This window comes from Gouania willdenowi, chromosome 5 (assembly GCF_900634775.1).
Source record: "Gouania willdenowi chromosome 5, fGouWil2.1, whole genome shotgun sequence".
Lineage (NCBI taxonomy): Eukaryota > Metazoa > Chordata > Actinopteri > Blenniiformes > Gobiesocidae > Gouania > Gouania willdenowi.
Genome location: NC_041048.1, coordinates 11860436 through 11882246, shown reverse-complemented (window position 1 = coordinate 11882246; position 21811 = coordinate 11860436). Strand labels below are relative to the sequence as shown.

The 21811-nt window shown below is 35.5% G+C and overlaps 1 pseudogene; it reads left to right on the top strand.

Moving 5' to 3' along the window:
- The window catches only part of LOC114463044 (guanine nucleotide-binding protein G(s) subunit alpha-like), a 35157-nt pseudogene extending 17442 nt beyond the window's left edge, over positions 1–17715 (top strand).
- The last annotated feature ends 4096 nt before the right edge of the window (positions 17716–21811 follow it).

Here is a 21811-nt window from a genome sequence, read left to right as displayed (position 1 = left end):
GATGACGTTTTAAGTTTTTCTGATGTTTTTTTTTTTGAGATTTTAAAAGGTATATCCAAAACTTGGTCGTAGTTAATGGGGTTCCTTCTGGATGTTAGTCCGTTAAAAACCTCATTGTTTTTCTTACAAACTGTGAAGTCCTTTAAAAAGATAGAAAGAAAGAGTTTGAAACTACAAAGTAATTGTCTTTCAACAGACTATAAATCCAAATGTACTACAAGTCAAATTTGATAGATTGTTTTTACGAGGCTTATTGACGCTCATTGTTGGATCCGTAAGAATAAATGTACTTTGTGACCTCTAATAGTGACAAAAGCAATGTTTTGTTTCAGATCAGTGGTTCTCGAACCTTTTTCTGTTGCGCACTCTTTAAAGAATGAAAAACTTTTAGGCCCCCTCCATCGCAACAAAATTTCAAAAAAATCGGTGAAAAAATTTAACCTTTATTGAAAAAAAGGTAAAAAAAAACGTGACTTCAAAGCTCATAAAAACAACATTAAATGTGTCACCAAATATTGTAGAACTCTAATATTAATGTTCTTTTCTATTTGTCTTGCTCATTGTTCAGCGAGGCCGACACTGGTCCCAGATGTCTGGAGAACATTAGAGTTTGATAATACTGGGGTGCCGGTGCCCCCTGACTCTCTCCTCAGGGTTCCTCCTCTCCTCTGATGTGCAGCTGTGCTTCTGCAGGGACAGATAATGGCAGGGATCGAGTCTCTGACTCATAAAGAGGGAGGGTTAGATGTGACCGACAAGCTGCTGGTTGCTATTGGTTATTGGCCTGTGCTATCTATTGGGCGTGTCCCTGTTCGTTGTTTCGAGGATTGAAACTTTTAAATGATTCCTGTCTAACTGGCTTTGTTAGTCTACCCTCTAGAAAGAATTTAGGTTAGATTTTTTACTTCCTCTATGTGTGTAATGTTTTTCACCAACGTTTGTTAGCAAGATTACGTCAAAGTGATTAAAATATTTTGACAAAATTTAAAACAAAGGAAGACCTTACCACACTGAAGATTCAATTAAATTTTGGAGGGGATCCGGGTCAATATACTGATTCTGGATCAGTTTTAAAAAAAACGAGAGATCTCTCATCTTTCAAAAAATTCCCATCTTGGTTCGTCATTGACTATTATGTTTGGGTTGGCTCCTCACAGAGTTTCATCTGCATTGTACATTTTATCATGATTATTTGCAAAAAAAATGGGGGGTGTCCATACATGTGGACCTACAGTATTGTAATAATGGGATATACTTTTAAAGTGTGAATGACCATGGTACCATGATCAGGATCACTGATCCAGATAACTCTGTATTTCTGCCAAAGACGATATTTGGTGCTTGGTGGAGGTTTGCGCTCTCTGAGTGATGTTTTTTTTGATTGTTTTGTAATAAAATGATAATAATCAAAGCTGACAATATTTTGTTCAAAGTAACAAAGTGATTGGTTGATTGTAGACATTGCAGTATCAAGAGATACCAGAGTTTAAAACAAAGATGATGGAAAGATGTAGAGGTACAGGGCATAATGTAGAGAGCTATGGCAAAGTTGTGTGGAGTTACGGTAAGTGTTGGAGTAGTGCAGATACTCGTGGGATATCCATGATATACATTAGACTCTTTTCATACCAGGAGATGCTTGACATCAATGTCTGAATAGATATGATCCAGAAATCTTACATCTTGGATACAGCCAGAATGTTTAGGAATGTGTTTGAGCCAAAGAAGTACAGGAAGACTTGGGTGTGGAAGACACAACATGATAATAATAATAATAATAATAATAATAATGATTATATAATATTAATACTAATAATCAAGGGTGGAAAGTAACGAATTACATTTACTCTTGTTACTGTAATTGAGTAGCGTTTTTGTACTTCTACTTTTTTGAGTACTTTCTAAAATCTGTAATTTTTCTTTTACTAAAGTCAATTTTCTAACACAACTTTGCTTCATTGGAAATAAATTTCATTGCAGAGTAAAATAAATCCTGCACGCTCGTCCCACGCCTGTTTCTGTTACATAAATTACAATATTTCATTTCAATTAAAACCATATTTTTTTATCAGTCCCCGGGTGTTTACCTCATCCTCCTTCCCACCTGCAGCACCTCATCCTCACGGGGCATTGCTGCCTATAGATCTCGCTGGTCTGTGATCATCCTCTCCCTCTGGAGTCTCGCATGCACCTCGTCCTCCAGCAGTGCCTGATAAGCCACTGTGCGTCTTTACGCATTATGTGCATGTTCCTTTTTGTAACAGCTACAGGTGTTGCAGCCAGGTGATCAGCAGTTTTGCGCAATGATCATGTGATTTTAATTACAATTATTATTATTAATGTCAGAGTTGCCGTGGAGGTGTGCACATTATCTCGCCAGGTTTTTTAAAATAAGTCTCAAACGTTGCTTATAAGTGGCGTACGCTTTCTTTTTACGTACGCAGCGTTTATAAATGTCTGCACTGACACAAGCACTATTACCTCTCATAATTTCATTAAGCATTTATTTCATGTTTTCTTTGATGTTTATGCACAATTTAATGTAATCTGTTCATTAGACAGTTTGTTTGAAATGCATAGATGCATACAAAGTTTTTGACATTCCACCTAGAATGTTTTATAGACTTTATATAACATACTGTACACATTTCTTGCTTTCAGAGATTCTTAAAGATAGGAATTGTTCTGTTACTGGAAAATGTTTCTTTATCCAGGTTAGCCACACCATGTCTTATTTTGAAATGGTGTATTATAATAATAAATATTAATAAAAACCTAGTTTGATCTTTATACAAGTTTTTGTACTTTTTTATTGCATTGGAGAGATGCCCCCCCCCAAAAAAAGTAACTAGTAACTTTTACTCTGAGTACATTTTAAGTGATCTATTTTTTACTTTTACTCGAGTAGATTTTTACACCAGTAGCTTTATTTCTACTATTACCACCCCTGCCAATAATAATGATAATGATTGGTAAAAAAACAAAACAAAAAAAAAAACACAAGAATTAAATGATAAAGTTATGAAGACACAAATAGACCGTTCAAACATTAAATAGAAGGAAATCTACTGGTCTAAGGGTTTTCTGGTCTTTTTGCTGTATAGTGTTGAAAATGCTTGAACTGTAGTTTTTGATATAATGTATAGAGCTGGGCGATATGGACTCATATCTTGATATTTTTTCACAAAATGGTGATATACGATATAAATCTGCATTATTTTAATTCAAATGAAGTCTTACCAGAAAGTCAGTTATTAACAAACAGTTGCACAATATGTGCCACTATTGGCTTTCTCTCCTATGAGGGACAGCACGTGTGAGTGAGTTCTGTAGTGTGGCTTGTTAAGGGGAAGGTCTGGGTTAGGACACAGTCAGAAATTAATCTAACTGTTCTTTTCATAATGTTTGGAGAAGTAGTGAAAGCAGCAACTCCTAAAACAAGAATTTTAAAACAAAATAAGCTATATATATATATATATATATATATATATATATATATATATAGGTGATAGTGTAATTTTCTATATTGCTAAAATAAAAACTTGATATATTTTGAATCTCGTAATACATATATAATATTCTGTGGTTTACTTGATAGCTTGTTATTTTTGAATGTGTTTGTACAGACGTTTATTTTGACCCTCCCTTATCCTATTTTCCTACCCTTCCATCGGCTTGTCTTCTTTTTCGTGCTCTATCTGTTTCTCTACAGGACCATTCTCCTTTGATTGCTGTTGTTCCGTCTCCTCCATTTTGTGTGTTGTTTTTACGTTGACATCTTCTGTTGTTTGCTCTGATCTCCTCTTCTTCGCGGCACGTCTCCGTCGGCGTCTCTTTGTTTCTCTCCTTCTCTCCCTCTCTCTGGACTCTCTCCAGCAGCACAAGATTTGGAGCCGATTGTCTATTTATAGCGCCTGTGGTTCTGTCACCATGACAACCAAGCTGGAGGCCAGGGCGCCGGGGAGCTATTTTTGGAGCAGCGCTGTAATGTCAGACACAGCCTCCTCTCTCTTTTCTTTCCTCCTCCTCTCGCCCTCTCTCTCCGTGTGTTTGATGAAGGATCGGCTGCTGAAGCGCTTTTGCTTGGCTTGACTTTCAGTGGGAAACATTAACATACAAAGAACCAGTGAGCTCTCAGTGAAGCCGCGCCACCCGTTGCACGCATGAACCATCTCACCATTTTGACAACACAACACAAAATGGTGAATTTTGTGTTTTCAGGTTGTTTCCGCGTGCTTAAAAGGATCCGCTTGGTATTTATTCTTAATGGTATGGTCATGTGTCTTCTGTCACTATTTCAATCGGTTCCATAAAATAAATCAATAAAAAAAAATATTAAAGTTACAAATTATGTTTATTAAATTTCAATATTTATAATTTCCCCTAATTTGAAGCCTTCTTCATGTAACAAAAGACATGGAAATAAAAAGTGAAAACACACATGGATGAGTCATTCAACACCAAATTTTCCGAATCTATTAGTCTTTTATTGCTGCAGCTTTAAAATATGAAGCGTCAACCACTTTAAAAGAGCATATTAATTTTGTTTATATACCATTTTGGAAAGACTAAAAAAATTCTAAATAATGTGAAAAATAAAGTTCCCTTTTTTTTTAAAATTGTTTTAAAAGATTGGAGCAAAAATAAATATATAAAAAGAGTATTTATCAATAATGATTCATTATGCTTTTCCCTCTAAAATAGAATAAACAAAAATGGGTGTATGAAATATGAAAAGCTATGTCTTGTGTAGCTAGGGGCTTCAATTAGTTTTGTCTTTATAGATTTTATCTAAATATATGTAATAGTTAATTAAAGATGTAGTCAGTTTCAGCTACATACTTAATTTCTGGTAAGCATGAAGTAAAAAAAAAGTCCATAGAACTCCACATCCCACAATGCAATGCAAAACTCTTACAAGAATGTGTTTATAAAGGCTAAAACAAACTTGAGTTTTAATCTTTTACATTTGTTTTTCGAGAATATCACCTTTGATTTATTGATCTATGAGGCCTACACTATGGATGTATTTGATTTAAAAAATGTTCATCAGCTTTAACTTGCTATAGTTTCAAAGATGCTTTAAGTTAATGACCAGCGTAGCCCTCCTTCCTAATGCTAAAGCTACATTAGGAACTCTATAGGATAATAACATGTGTTTTGATGGTGTAAACCTGTAGATTTTTTTTTAATATTGATTATCGACAACTGATAATAAGAGACACAATAAAAGTTGTTTTCTCTTTTGAAAAACAGACTTTAAAAAAAAAATGACAAGAAAATCACACACTATTATGGTTTTTGTTAATTGTTAAACTGATTTTAAGCCATGCAGGATGTTGACTGAAATGTGTATATTCTTATTTTTGCTGTGAATTGGTGTGTAAGAGAGGGTATTTTTTTTTTTTTTTTTTTAATTTTTTATTTTTCATTTAGCACATTAGAGTAGCCATTAAAGGAAAAAAGAGAACATAAAAAACATCCATTTATCCATATCCTTAATAGGATAAGGATATTGTGTCAGGCACCCGTGTGGGCAGCTCCAGCCCCGCTTGACTGACGGAAGGCCCCATTTATATCATGAGTGTTTCAATGTGTCTTTCATATCAATGTGCTTTAAAAAAAGTGTATCCTTCCAAAATCGGCTTTAGATATCGACCTCGGGCTGAATTAGTTTTTTTTTTTTTTAAAATCGGTTTTTTAATATCTATTGGCGACTTCCACCATCCACATGAACACACCCCAAGTCACCACTGAAACCCCCCCCCCACCCGATCACCACCTCCATGATGACATTATCTGCTGCACTGTATATATATATTTATATTTATCATATTTATCCTTTATTCTCTATCTATCCTTTATTTATCCCTCATCCTTTATATTTATCATTATTATTATTATTATTGTTGCTGGGTTGTTCTTTTTTTTTTTTTTTTAATTTTTTGTTGTTTGTTTTGTGCACCAACTACCAAGACAAATTCCTTGTACTGTCCTTAAAACTGTACATGGCCATTAAAAACATTTCTGATTCTGATTTCTGACTTCTAATGTAAAAACAAAATTGGGTGAAAATAAGTTCAATTGCTGCATAATTGTTTACTATGCATGATGCAAGAACATTTTTATTTTCAAAGTAAAGCACAGTAAAGTTGACTAACGAGTCATGGATCTCTTGTGTACACGTTTTTTCCTAACACCAAAGCAGTGTCGTGAGTTTAAACTCAGCCTGTCTGCACCCCCAAAATAACCCTGACAGGCTATACATAACACTGTAGAGCTTTCTGTTACTGGGGCACCCCCTATTATTAAGTTCACATTACTAAGCCCAGTTATTATTGGCACTTCTGCTATTATACGAGGCAGAGGAGGTTTGACCTGTGTGTGTTGGTGCATCAGAGCAGAGCCGTAGATAAACAGAGGCTGGGTCTGGTGGACAGCAGCCACGTGGACTCCTCTGTCACTAAAGCTCTGGGTCCGTTGTCCTTCAGGGTGTTGAAGCTACTGAATGTTCCCGTGTGCGTGTGTGTGTGTGTGTGTGTTTCATACTGAAACCCATGTTGTGTGTGTAAGGAGGGCCTTTTGTTGGCTCTCAGATGCGTTTGCTGTGTATTTGTTTTGTCTGATAGTGTTACTGTAGTGGCCACTGCAGAGCTGCTATACTCTGTCTATGGGTTATACCTGCAGCCCCGCTGTCACATTTCACTCCTGCCCGCCACATCCTCCTTATTTAACAGGCGGCTGCATGCATACCTGTCCTCACGCGTCTTGACCAGCGCGTTGTGAGAGTGAAGCGCTCACCATGCAGAAGCAACCAGGCAGAGATTCAAACAGCCTGGGAAGTCATTCATCAGCAGTCGACGGTTTTCAAACGGGAAAACATGCTGAATTATTCTTATGAAGTTGAGTTTTTGTTTGTGACAGACTCATGATTATGAACTAGGGCTGGGCGAGTTTCGATTCGATTTTCGATTATTATTGTTTTCAAAAATGACTGCAGACATCAGATATATTGTCAAAAGTGCAACTTTATTGCTGTGATTGTCCTCAAGAGTTAAAAAGCATAAAACAATCCCAAAATAAACAGTAAACGAGGCTCTGTCATTCAACAATTTCAAGTTTTAACCCAGGTTTAAGCAAAAGTGCAACAGCAACTTTACAGTAGCTTAAATCTTCTGATTAATAAATCAGGTAACTACATAAATTATAACATAACATTACAATTAAAAAAATAATCAACTCTTCCCTTAGCATCTCAGCATAGTGTGAATAAAAAATGAAACATGCCTGTGGCACACATATAACCTACTCAAAGGGTAAACAAAGAGGGGGTTGGCTCACGTTGCACTACGGTAACTCACAAGGACGGAACGCGACAAAGTCCAAAAAAACTGTGGTGGGAAAAATAAATAAATGCGCTTTAACAAATATAACTTTTAATATATTAAATCGATTTTTTATCAACAGATTATATTTTCTTTCATTTTTTTAACTGCTTTTTTCCCTCTTTTTCTAAAAAGAAATGCACTTTATAAACTTTATATGGTTGTATTAGTTATTTAACAGTGTGAAAACATGTTTGTGTATGTATTTATTTATTTATGTAATTTCCTTGTGAGTTATCTAAAGTAATAATTACTCAGAACAGATTAACCTCTTGTACAAACAGGTCTGCTTTAAACAACTGCTAAATGTAACGTACTTTAGTCACCAAATGAGTTTGGGAAGAAACTTAAGGGGCATTTGGCTCATCAAATGATATATTGACACCTGGGAGACATTTATTTTAGAAGTCTCTAATAGAAAATAGTAAATTTATTGCAATATAAAATACAAAATTATTTTTCTACATTTGTCTTAATATGTTTTATATAGGATAATAGGATTTAAGTACCCCCGATTTCAGTTGTACCGATAAAAAACAGATGAATATCAGAGACACGCTTTCAAAGGGTCGGAAAATTTCTATTTGAACTTAAGTGATGGAATTTTGGGAATATTAAAAAATAAAAACTTTTCATAGAAATTATTTTTTTGAAATTAACCGGAAACAGAGAGTAAATTCAAATAACTATTATATCCAATCATAAATATTAGCATCATTGCATAACAATACAATTAAATAAAACCTTTCAACTCGGGTTGCAAAATTCTGGAAATATTTAAAATTGGAAACTGTCCAGCATGGGAATGAACAGGTAAAAAACAGGGAAGTGTCGTAAACAAAATGAAAACTGACCATTAGCAGGGATAGTTGGGAAAATATATTTTAACATCACCTAAAATATCAGCATCAGTTATTACTCTCAATTTATGGTCAATTCCATTAAATAATTCCCATGAAAAGTGTAGATTTTGAAAATATTTCCAAAATTCCAGAGCTTAAGTTACTGTGGAAATGTACCAGGAGGTTTCCGCCCTTTTGCTACTCTAATCAGAGATCTGAAACTTTGAAGTTTTGTGTTTGCCAACAACACAGCATGGTCAGATCACTAGATCCCACTTTTGTTTTCTTTCGTCCCTGGTGTAATGGCTTGTTGGTTTTTGAATTTTGACCTTTTGACTCGACGTATGACCAAGTTTTATGTGTGATTTCTGACTGATGACTACTGATTACAGCAAGTATGCGCTTAACTGATATTTGAACACACTTGGTAGTTATTTATTATTATATTATTTAAATAAATGTATTATTCACAGAATGGGCAGAACAAGTGTTTTTTTATTTTTTATTTTGGTGGTAGAAACAGTTTTCGCTGTTGTTTTCTTGGCTCTCTAACATGGATAGATTAATGCATGCCAGTGGAACATTTAACACTGTTGTCACTGAAGCTGATAGATAATCATCAAATTCCTCACAGTGTAGCACAACTGGTCTCAGTTCAACCCACTCCTCCTTCCCTTTGCTGGGCCACTCCTGTTCTTAATAAATCATATTTCTTCCGTGCATCAGAATCAGAATCAGAATCATCTTTATTCGCCAAGTGTATGTTGTACACACGAGGAATTTGACTCGGTCAACTGTGCTCTCTCCAATAGTGAAAACATTCAATAATAAACAATCAACTAGAAAAGATGATAATAAGTATAAACATAAGTATAAATATAAACAGTAGTTAGACTAGAATGTGCAAATAACAAGATGATCTTGAAAGTACTCTCAGGACGTCTAAACCTCTGTCCTTTTTGCCATGTTTTTGTCAATATTTACTTAAAGGCTGTAATGTAAGTCCTTGGGGTTTGTTTTGTACACACGTGTGTAGAAGGAGGGTTGCTCCGTCTCTTGTTGAATGTGTACACTTAAACAGGCGTGTCTCACCCGTGGGGGATGCGGGGGATGCGACACCCGCACTTTCATGAAAGCAAAAATTAATCCCTCTCACTTTTTACAGAGGGATTCATTGTTAAAAAATGTATTGGTGCAGTTAGGTTGATTGAATAGTGATCAAGCCAATCACAGCCAGCCGTTTGACTTTGTTTACCTTCTCGCTGTTTAATAAAGAGTTAACAGCGGTGAGTAAAGTGTAAGTGGCAAAATATGGTCCAAAAGTGGCAAAAATGTGGCAAGAAAAGAGTGAAAAGTGACTAAGATGGGCCAAAAGCAGTCAATAGTGGCAGAAAAATTGACAAAACATAAAACAATGGCAAAAAATTGTGAAAAAGGACAAAAATGTGGAACAAAAAGAGGAAAATGTATGGAGAAAAAGTAAATAAGTGTTTTTTATCAGGCAAAAGGTAGCTTATTTGAATGAAAAGTTAGTCAACAAAAATATAATAAAAGTGTCAAAAAGAACTTGCAATAATGGACAGAAATTACAAAAAGGTATATTTATTGGCAAAAGGAAGCTAAAATCTAGAGATATAAAACAAAACAGTGTGACTTTTTTGGAAAAGGGGCAAAAATGGGACAAAGGAATTTGAAATGACCAAAGAAAAAGGTAAAAGAGGGTTAAAATGTTATTAGTAAATGAATTTAATAAACTAAATTGAGATTAGACAGTTGCCCTACCCTTAGAACACCCTCACTTTTAAAATCGCTGCTCCACCACTGCACTCAAATTTGTTTAGCCGGGGTTCATCGTAGATTCCTGTGTGTGACGGTGAGGCCTTCTCTTTGTGGAGCGTTCCTATTTTGGTGCAGTGGAACCTTTTCAAATGTGGTTACTCTGATCACACAATCAGGAAAGAAGCAGCAAATCTAGGCCAGTTAACCACCAAAATCCAGCATGCATTTAGGTGGGCGCTTTGCTAATGAAAGCACATTGTACGGACACACACACACACACACACACACACACACACACACACACACACACACACACACACACACACACACACACACACACACACACACACAGCAGCTCCATTGAAGAGGAGGTTGCTCTGGTCTGACAGAGCTGCTGGTGACTTCAAACACTCTCCCCCTTGTGGACGTTCAGGACTCAACATCCTGCATGTATGCGTGTGGCCATTCTCGTCTTACATTAAAGGGATCCTCCATGTTTTTACAAATTTTTACAATGTCCTTATTTGAAGATCTATGCCTAACAAAACACATCATTTTGCACCATATTTGTTTTATTAACTGAAAATGGGACTACTTTTTTTAGAACCTGTATTCCGCCATCTTGAAATCACGTGATAAGATGTCACAGCCCCATTTGCCTGTAAAAATCCTTGTGTTTTTTATTGGAGTGAAGTTTTATATTTCACAAAGTGAAAGCAAAGAAATACAGTTGTTTAAGATTGTGTTTAATTAGAAAAAAAATCTAAAATATTTTAAAATTTTCCAGAAATCAGGCGACCCCATTTAAACTCCAGGTGACCCCAAGGTTGAAAAACACGGATTTAATGGCTCCTGAATAGATTTATTTCTTTATTTCATCTCACACCTGGGGTGGGACCAAGACTGGTACTTTATTTATTTTCCTCTCTCTCTCTCTCTCTCTCAAGTACCCCCTGTTGTCCCATCGCATGCCCCTAGGGGCACACGTACCCCCATTTGAGGAACCCTGCTGTAAATAATCAGGAAAAGTTAAAGATGTTGATGTAATCCTCTTTGATTTACCGAAAGAGGATAAAAACAGTTGTGACCCGAAAACTCAGCGGTTTGGTAGTAGACAATGAAGCAGAGAAGAAGAGCTCTTCTAAGAGACTTTTACTCTCCCTTAAACAGAAAGACTTTTAAACCAAAATGACTTCTATCCTCAGGGTTTGTGTATCTTCAACAGTCCGATACAATACCAATATTTCAGCCTTGAGTATCGCCCGATACAGCTGTTGATCTGTTGCGATATCAGCACGAATCATACATACTTTTAGTCATACCGAGAACAAGAGTTCGCAACAAAAACTGACCCATGGGTTACATAAATTTCAACCTAAAACATAAGCAGGGATGTCCAGAAATGTAGGCGACAGGCGAAATCGCCTACTACTCTCTTTCTGGCCTTCGACTCTTAAACATGTCCATAAATGATTCCTTACCCCTTTAGCACCAAAAAATATCTGTAAAAGTCAGGTTTTTCTATTAGCTCTGTCTGCTAGCGCATAGCGTCTCTTCTACACTGTGCAGAATAGCTGCATCCCAACTGAACACTGGGTTACCAGCGCCCTCTGCTGGTCCAAACAAATATCTGGCGGCTGCAACTGAAGGAAAACAATCATTGTCTCTAAACATGTTTATAAACATATAAATCTTAACATTAACAAGATTACTGAATTCAACTAAATTAAATAAACACTATCTTTTAAGAAGTATTCAACAAAGAAATGAGTTGCTGGTAAGAATAGTTCACAGACCAAATTTTAAAGATTTTGAAAGGGGTTTTTTAATTTTTTCACAAATCACAAATGTAAGGGTATATGTAAGCACTATTATGAATATTAATGTGCTTTGTGTAGGATATATTAAAATATGATATGTACACCTAAATAGTATTACCAAATCCAACTAACACGCAAACCACACAAAATGATGTTAATCATGCAGATATGTTCCAGTGCCAGACAGCGTTCTACAGAGGGTAGATTACAGACTACTACGAGACCAAGCTCCCATACGCTGGTATCGATAAGTTGGTACATTTTCAATGGAAAGAGGTAAACTGATAATGATGCTCAATCTTTGTCATCATTTATCATGGATACCAGATCTCAACTTGTAAATGCGTCATGCAAACGAAAACTTGGTGAGAAAATACATCATGCTAGGAAAAGTGCTACAAAATAGACAGAAGAAAAAGCCACAATTACACTAATATAATGCACTAAAAGCACCCATATGGCATAATTTTTGCCCATTCCTGTGTGTGTGCGTTTTTGCTGTTTTTTTTTTTTTAATCAACTTGTTCCTTTTATTTTATTGTTGGTCATCATCCTAAAATGTAAAGGTTTTTTCTTCCTTTTTCTCTGTTTTTTACAGTTTTTTAGACGCATTGATATGGTGAGACAAAACGACTACACGCCGACGGATTCAGGTGAGACGTGTGATGCTGATGGATATCTAAATAAACTGAAGTGAAAGAAAAACATTGTTGGTTAGAAAACTAATGTACAGTATCTATAATAGTTACCACAGTTTGGTGCTCCAGGCTGATGTCCAGCATGTTTTAGGTGTCCTTCTATTCTAACACACCTGAATCTAATAATGATGTAATCATGCAGCTTTGTAGAAAGCCTGATAATGAGCTACTCGGAACATGCTGCATGGAGGCTCTGGACGTAGGCAGTGGCCCCTGGTTTAGGATGTTTTTAATGAAATAACGGAACGGAAAGTGTTTGCGATTTGGATTTATTACGATTCGATAGTAACAATTATTGTCATTTTAATTTTCACATTTTCCTTATTAAAAAACAAAGGTGGAATCATATACTTCTAAAAAAAAATGTATAAGTCATAGTTGCAAAAAAACAATGCACATCTCCGCTGCTCGTGAAAGTGAAACTACGTGTAGTGTTAACCTATGACCCACAACACGCAGACATGGTTTAAAAGTTAAATGCATTTATTTTAGTTACATTTTTAAATAAGCCAACCAATTCTGGTGAATGATATGTTTTTTGATTGTGTCACAAAAAAATGTGCGATGTATCATACATGGATATTTTTTCAAATCCCTACTTCACGTTCATTGAACTTTGCAAATGTGACACACAGAGGCCTTATATTGTTTTAGACTTTTTTAGAGTTTTAAGATCATCCTATCAACTCTTTATAAAAATATTTTTCATCTTTGCTCTGAAGAGAATCGCCATGTCCAATATTATATTTTGCTTCTTTATTCTTTTGTCATTAACCGAATAACTTTTCCTGTTCTTTCACTATTTTCAGGATCTCCTGAGGTGCCGAGTTTTGACATCTGGGATTTTTGAAACAACATTTCAAATAGACAAAGTCAAATTCCAGTGAGTTACGGCAACTTTCCACAGACAGAAATGATGTGCGGGATCTTTTTTTTTCCTCCTCTAACCCTCCTCTTTCTGTGTGTCCCAGTATGTTTGACGTTGGAGGTCAGAGAGACGAACGTCGAAAATGGATTCAGTGTTTCAACGGTAACACGTTTATTTTAAAATGATTGCCATACAGTTATTAATAAATCATTAAAAAACTAAGTTTTTTTTTTAACAAGTCCATGTTTTTGATACACTGTGTTTTTCCTGTCTTTGTGTGTGTAACAGATGTGACTGCAATTATCTTTGTGGTGGCGAGCGCAGCAGCTACAACATGGTGATCAGAGAAGACAATCAAACCAACAGACTACAGGAAGCCCTCAATCTCTTCAAGACATCTGGAACAACAGGTCAGCCACCCCTGGACTCGTACGTCTGTGGTTTGTTCACTTTATTTAAGATAGTTCTGAAAAGTCAGTTTTAAACAAATACTGCATCCAGTTTTTTTTTTTCATTTTTATTTTTAGTGTTGAAACAAAGTTTAAAAATGAAATGTTCAAATGAAAATGAAGGAAGAATGCTTTGATAAAAAAAGGAAAAAGATTTAAGGAAAAAGAAAAGAGGTAAAAGATTAATACACCACAGGCTTTGTTCATATTATTTTGTATAATAACTAAATGCCTCTTTTAGTCCTGTCTTTTAATATATGTTGTGTTTTATTTATTTTTTTTATTTTTTAATCCTGTAGCACTTTGAGATTTGGTATCAAATGTAAAGTGCATTACAAATAAAATGTATTATTGTTGTTGTTATTATTATTATTATTATTATTATTATTATTATAAACAGTATTGTCTTGATTTATTTGTCATTGAGTTAAGATTTCTTTTTAATTTTATAATGTTCTTTTTTTCTTTTGTTGAAAAAATACCAGTAAGTGTACTGACTAAACTAAATAAAAATTGGAAGAAAAAAAAAGTTGTTGATTTGAATAGATGTCAGGACTTTAACAATGTCCTGGTGAATTTAAAACACAATGTCAGTATACGTCACCATAGTCACACATTTTAAGGCAAGGTTTTTAGTTTTTTTTTTTTTTTTAAATAGCTGCAGCTATTTAAAGAAAAAAAAAAAAAAAAAAAAAAGACGAAGCATAAATTAGCTTTCCTCTCTACCTTATTGTTGTAGTTTTTGGAAGACAAACCAATGGCATGAGGTAAAAATATTATCTATTGCTTTTAAGGAAAGCCCATTGAATATGAAAATGTTGTACAGTATATTGTTGTATTATTATTATTGTATATTTGTATATATTCTTTTTTTATGTTACTGGTGGTTTTCTATTTTCATTCTATTCTATTATTTTCTTTTACTTTTTTTTAAGTGCTATTTCTCTTATGTACATGTTATACACATAATGACATTAAAGATCATCGAATCCTTGAAAATCTCTCATTGGAAGCTACAATACTGCCAAAAACACGCCCGGTGTGTCACATAAAAAACCAGTTTCCTTTTACTGACCTTAATGTGTTTTCTCACAGGTGGCTACGGACCATTTCTGTCATCCTCTTCCTGAACAAACAGGACCTGCTCGCTGAGAAGGTTTTAGCTGGGAAATCAAAGATTGAGGATTATTTCCCGGAGTTTGCTCGCTACTCTACACCTGATGATGGTGAGACTGGTGCTAATGATTTATCGGTCTCCATCGTTCAGTTGAACATTGACTTGATTTCGTCTTGTTGCAGCAATACCAGAGCCAGGTGAAGATCCTCGCGTTACCAGGGCCAAGTACTTCATCCGCGATGAGTTTCTGGTGTGTACAAACAGTGGAATTCAAGAATTTAATCCTATTTAGTCATTGAAAAATTATTTAGAGTGACATGAATCAAAATGTTTTTCTCGGATCTCATGTCATTCATAAAAAAAAATTATTTAACCGGATACATGGTGGAAACTTACGTAGTTTGATGTATGATCACAAAGTTTGTGGATAATTTATAGTATACGCTCAGCTTATAACACATGTATGCTGTTCTTGCTTTGTGAGTTGGACATGTATTGCACAATATGACTTTAGTTTAGGGTAAAGTACATTAGATTTCAAACAAGTAAGAAGAGTATAGCAAAAAGGCTTTATTGTAAAAGTGAAAACCTTAGCTGAATCTTAAACGCAGAGTAGCATTAAACCCTCCATTGGACATTTGTGTCATTACTATGTAATTTCAACAACATTTTCAGGACGTTCACGCATCTCCGTCTCAAAAGTTCTATAGACACACTGTATTTTTATTGTTTGATATTTTTTTTTAGATATTGTTAATTCAGTTGAGGGGGGTATGTTTCGATTTTTGTTGTCCTTATTTTTCCAATATCTCAGGACCTACACCACATAGGAAACTGAAATTTAGTATAGAATTACAGCTCCACCTACTCTCTGAAAATATACAAACACATCTGTTATACATCCTATCTGGTGGACATGCCAGTCCCTCAAATTTGGAAAAAGGTTTGTCTGGGTTTAGGTCTCAGACATGTTTGAGATTCAGTAAACAACTGTGCATATGCCTCAGCTCCCTATTATTTCATCAGCTTTGAGCTCTGTACATAGACTGTTTAAATCACTAATGATTTGTCACATAAATGCATTGGTTCTTTGGTGACAGTCACTTGAAAGCCTCAAAAATACTTTTTTTTACTATGTTCATTGGCTTATAACTGCACGTGGGAATGTAAGAAAAAATCTGATTTCTGTTTTAATTTATGTATAAAGATGACCCGTTCTTGGGATGTAAAACACATTTTCTTTATCCAATCTCTTCATTTTTATTTTGGACCTCAACTTTAGGTTATTTCACCATTACAAATATTTAAATCCTGTGCATGAGGCTATAGCAGCTTGCCTCTGTGTCTTAATATTAGTTTATTAGGTGTTTTTGTATATTCTGAGAGAGTAGGTGAAGCTGTATTACTTTACCCAATTTCAGTTTGTTAAAGTCAACACATAAACACCTCAATAAATTGGCCATATCTCAGAAGTATTCATCCAATCAAACTAAGAATTTACACTGTGCCTGTTGAATAATTACGGAACAATCCAAGATTCAAGTTTTTTGTATTTGTCACTAGGGGTGGGAACCTCTGGGTACCTCACGATACGATACGCCATACAAAGCTCACGATAACGATTATCTCACATAAGACGATACTGCGATTATCGATATATTGGTCAGAAATCAATCTACGATAATCTCTGACATAACAAGAAAAAAAAAAGATTAAGTGAAAAAAATACAATTTTTATTGTCCTATGAACAGTGACACTATTTTAGTGCAACATTTCTGTAATAAGTGTCAACATACCAATGTAAACGAATAAGTATCTCCAATAGTGCTTTCTGTAAACAAAAAATATGGTCTTTCTTACCAGTGACACCATTATAGTGCAATATTCCAGTAAACAATATATTGGTTCCCTCAACAAACAGTGACATTCGGTAAAGACCTACCTGCACATTTTAGTGAAAAAGCAGAAAAGGTTTTGAAAAAAAAAAAAAATAATAATAATTTAAAGAAAATTGATACTTCGCGCGAGCATATCGATAATCGATCGTGCAGGAAAAAAATCGGGATATATCGCCGTATCGAGATATTGTCACACTCCTATTTGTCACATGCTCATACAAATGCAACAACAACAAACACCCAATTTAGTAATACACATAAATGCAGAAAAATACAACTCAGTGCAAAAAATAAAAGGAGTTATATGAATGCACAAACATAGAATACAGAATCAAATACTGTAAACAGTGACCAGTCAACGTGTTAAATATGCAAAGTTCATAGTGACCAGGGTCCAGTTAAATAGCCATTTTTTTTTAACTGAGGAGAGTGGAGTTAACAATCCGGACAGCATGAGGACATAATTGGTATAAATGGCAGAATTGTTTCAGTGCGTGGGCCATTTGTTGAACGTGACGTGGAATGACCCACACACTTCGCAGTTGAAAGCAAGCCTTGCTCCAGGTTTTGACTCGTGGATTTTCTCTGCGTCTCTTTCAGAGGATCAGCACAGCCAGCGGAGACGGACGGCACTACTGTTACCCTCACTTCACCTGCGCCGTTGACACGGAAAACATCCGCCGCGTCTTCAATGACTGTCGTGATATCATACAGAGAATGCACCTCCGACAGTACGAGCTGTTGTGATGGGCAGAGGCTCCTTGGTCCACTGATTTGTTAACTTGCCTACATGGCAGCCACTTTGTCACCAGTTACCAATCACCACTCTGTTTCAACCTATTTCACTTTGACAGACGAAAGAGCAACTGGACCTGCTCTCTCCTCCAATGGACCCAGTGGTAAACTAACCAACAGCTCATTGCAAACATCTTTTCCATTGACGACCGTCAGGACTGGGAATCCTCAGCGTCGGCCACGTTTTCATTTTTTTCAATTTTATGCACCACATTACGAAATATTGCTTTCATATGGCAGACTTACAAGCCTTCAGAACAGGGGTTCTCAACTCGTGGGTCAGGACACAGAGGTACGTCGTGGACCCTTTAAAAGTGGGTTTCTGGCATAAATGGTAAAAAGTGACACATCTGACAGCGATAGGTGGTGATAACAATTTATCTGGATCCAATTTCTCCGTTTGAACTGGGATTTGCATTTAAAAATGATTTTTGGCAACACTTTCCACATTCTTCTTGCTTCATTGTTGAACTGTGTTTGTTTGTTTTTTAATTTAACTGTACTGTGATGACATATATCATGGTATCTTAGTTGAAAAAAAATTCTATTGATTAAATTTGAGAATGTAAGACCATTTTGTTGATATGGGTTGCGACTTGTTATCAAGGGGTGATTGTGGGTCCCGAGCAGCGTCAATGTTGACTGAAAAATGTCGTCTTAGTTTTTGCCACTACATTTTTTAAATGATATTAACAAGACTATAAACTATTTTTTTTTTAATTTTCATTAACCAATAAAAACTATAATTTCGCCAGATGGGACCAAATCCAATCAGAACTCATGTGATCATGTGGTTTACGCATTGATCAAATCAAATCTGTCTGTGTGTATTTACAAACATTAATAGAACATTCCATATCAGGTTGATGGCATGGTTATTAGGGTTGGGATCAATTACATTTTTCAGTTACAATTACGTTTTCAATTACCCATATTCAATTATGCTTACAGTGACCAGCATTTTTTCCAATTATAATTAAATTATAATTCTTTTTTTCCTCAAAGTCAATTACAATTACGTTTCCAATTACTAAAGTTCAATTGCAATGAATCACAATTATTGAGCCTGATATAAATAACTTCATTAAAGTTTATTTTCTGGTCCTAAATCAGCTGTAAAATACACTAAAAACAAATATCTATCATCTATCTATTATTCTATCCTCATATTTTGGTGTGGGCGTTTGAGCTTTTTTTTTTTGTCAGTATACGCTTCATTTTTTTGAAATGGTAAAATGTGGGAAAGCGTGATATGAAACATATTTAAATAATTAACTACGTATGTGTAGAACTGTACATAGAACTGTGACATGGCTCCCCAGTTTGGCGTTAAATCATAATTGACAATTATTATAGAATTTCATGGCTATTAGAATTACAAAGTCAATTATCTGAACTCAATCACCATTTCATTACCATTACGACAGCCACAGATTTTTCAAATTACAATTATAATTGACCCCAGCTCTGATGGTAATTAATATTTACAAAATGCTTAAATTCTTATGTTAATCAACTATATCTGTAACTGATTTAATTTACTAAAATCTTGATGTCGTTCAGTTGACTAAAACTACATTAAAACAAAACAAAATTTTGACTTAAACTAAGTTGAATTTGAGTCAAAAACACTGACAGAAGCTAAATCAAAGTTTTCTGTCAAAATGATCACTGGTCCCGAGGCCAGACCAGTTGAGAACCACTGCTTTCAAACCCTTTAGTTTTCCTCGGTCGAGTGAAACACATCCTGCTTTATTGGAGGGAAGAGTTCATCACTGCGAGCTGACAACAAATGAAGGAGTGTAACGGACACAAAGCAGTGCTGTTGTCTTTTTAATCATGCGTATTGATGGACGGACAGACCTGATAGACTTTTAAAGGAAGCCTGTGATCGAGACAGCACGGACTTCAAACCACACCCCCCGCTTCTTCATAGAGGGACCACAGAAAACGCAAAAAGAAGATAAAACAAAGCAAGAAAAAATATCATACGATGCATACTCTCATGCAAACAAATCATGCCGTGCAAAAAAATCCCAGCTGTTGATATATATAGATATTTATATATGTGTATATAAATATATATATATAAATCTATAAATATATATATTCCTGTAATAACTCTTCAACCTTTACTTTTTTTGTTTAAAGTTTTTTCAACTTGTGTGTGTATGCATATGTGTGCATGTGTGTGTACAACTTGCAATATCTACACTAACACACACACACACAGATTCATGGATTTGCCCTCCTGCTGCTAATTAAAAAAAATTCAGGTATGAGAAAAGATGGAGCAGATTGATTAGGAAGAAGTAACAATTTAGGAGAGGTAAAGAAAACAATTGTCTAGACTGGATGCTACATTTTGTCCCAGGAACACACACACACACACACACACATTTGATTCCCTCCTGCCTCAGCCTTCTCATGTAGTCTTTGTGTTGTTCTCGCCCACCCACCACCTCCTCCTTTTGGCTTTAAGTGTAACTGTCTCTCTTTTATTGGCGGACAATGATTCTTGTACAGACTGTAAAATGTATTATTTTGTACAACTTATTGATGAAAAAAATAAGAACTTGTAGGAGATTCCTGTGCCTTGATCACGACTGTACAAATGAGCTAAAAAATGTAAGTTATGTTTCAGGGAAGAGGCCTTTTCCTCTGTTACTTTTCTTTCTTTACAACTTTCTCCCATTTTTATCTTTTCATTTTGGTTTGATTCACCTCTGATTTATTTAACAGAATTTGAAAAGCAAATAAACAGATTACTAGCGTGTTGTACACCGAGCGTTACAACACGCCCGCAATTAATAACTCGCCCCTTGTGTTACGTTACTGTTTATAGCTTCGCCCCTTGTGTTACTGTACAATTTATAGTTCTGCCCCTTTGTGTTATTTTACAATTTATAGCTCCCACCCCTTGTGTTACGTTACAATTATTAGCTCCTCCCTTTTTTAATGTTACAGTAATTAGCTCCTCCCATTTGTTACATTACAATTATTAGCTCCTCCCCTTTGTTACGTTACAAATATTAACTCCTCCCTTTTTGTTATGTTACAGTAATTAGCTCCTCCCCTTTTGTTGTATTAAATTATTAGCTCCTCCCCTTGTGTTACGTTACAATTATTAGCTCCGCCCCTTGTGTTATGTTACAGTTAATAGCTCCTCCCCTTTTGTTGTATTAAATTATTAGCTCCACCCCTTGTGTTTCGGTACAATTATTAGCTCCGCCCCTTTTGTTACATACAGTTATTAGCTCCTCCCCTTTTGTTATGTTACAGTAATTAGCTCCTCCCATGTGTTACATTACAATTATTAGCTCCGCCCCTTGTGTTACGGTACAAGTATTAGCTCCGCCCCTTGTGTAAATTAGTTTTAGCCTCCTCCCCTTTTGTTGTGGTACAGTAATTAGCTCCTCCATTTATTACATTACAGTAATTAGCCCCTCCTCTTGTCACATTTCAATTATTAGCTCCGCCCTCTTTTGTTACCTTACAGTAATTAACTCCTCCCATTTGTTAAAATACAGCATTTAGGTCTTCCCCTTTTGTTATGTTACAGTAATTAGCTCCTCCCATGTGTTACATTACAGTAATTAGCTCCGCCCCTTGTGTTATGGTACAAGTATTAGCTCCGCCCCTTGTGTAAATTAGGGGGTTTTTTTTAGCTCCTCCCCTTTTGTTGTGGTACAGTAATTAGCTCCTCCCATTTGTTACATTACAGTAATTAGCTCCTCCTCTTTGTCACGTTTCAATTTTTTTTAGCTCCGCCTCTTTTGTTACCTTACAGTAATTAACTCCTCCCATTTGTTAAAATACAGCATTTCGGTCTTCCCCTTTTGTTATGTTACAGTAATTAGCTCCTCCCATGTGTTACATTACAATTATTAGCTCCGCCCCTTCTGTTACGGTACAAGTATTAGCTCCGCCCCTTGTGTAAATTAGTCTTTAGCTCCTCCCCTTTTGTTGTGGTACAGTAATTAGCTCCTCCCATTTATTACATTACAGTAATTAGCCCCTCCTCTTTGTCACGTTTCAATTATTAGCTCCGCCTCTTTTGTTACCTACAGTAATTAACTCCTCCCATTTGTTAAAATACAGCATTTAGGTCTTCCCCTTTTGTTATGTTACAGTAATTAGCTCCTCCCATGTGTTACAT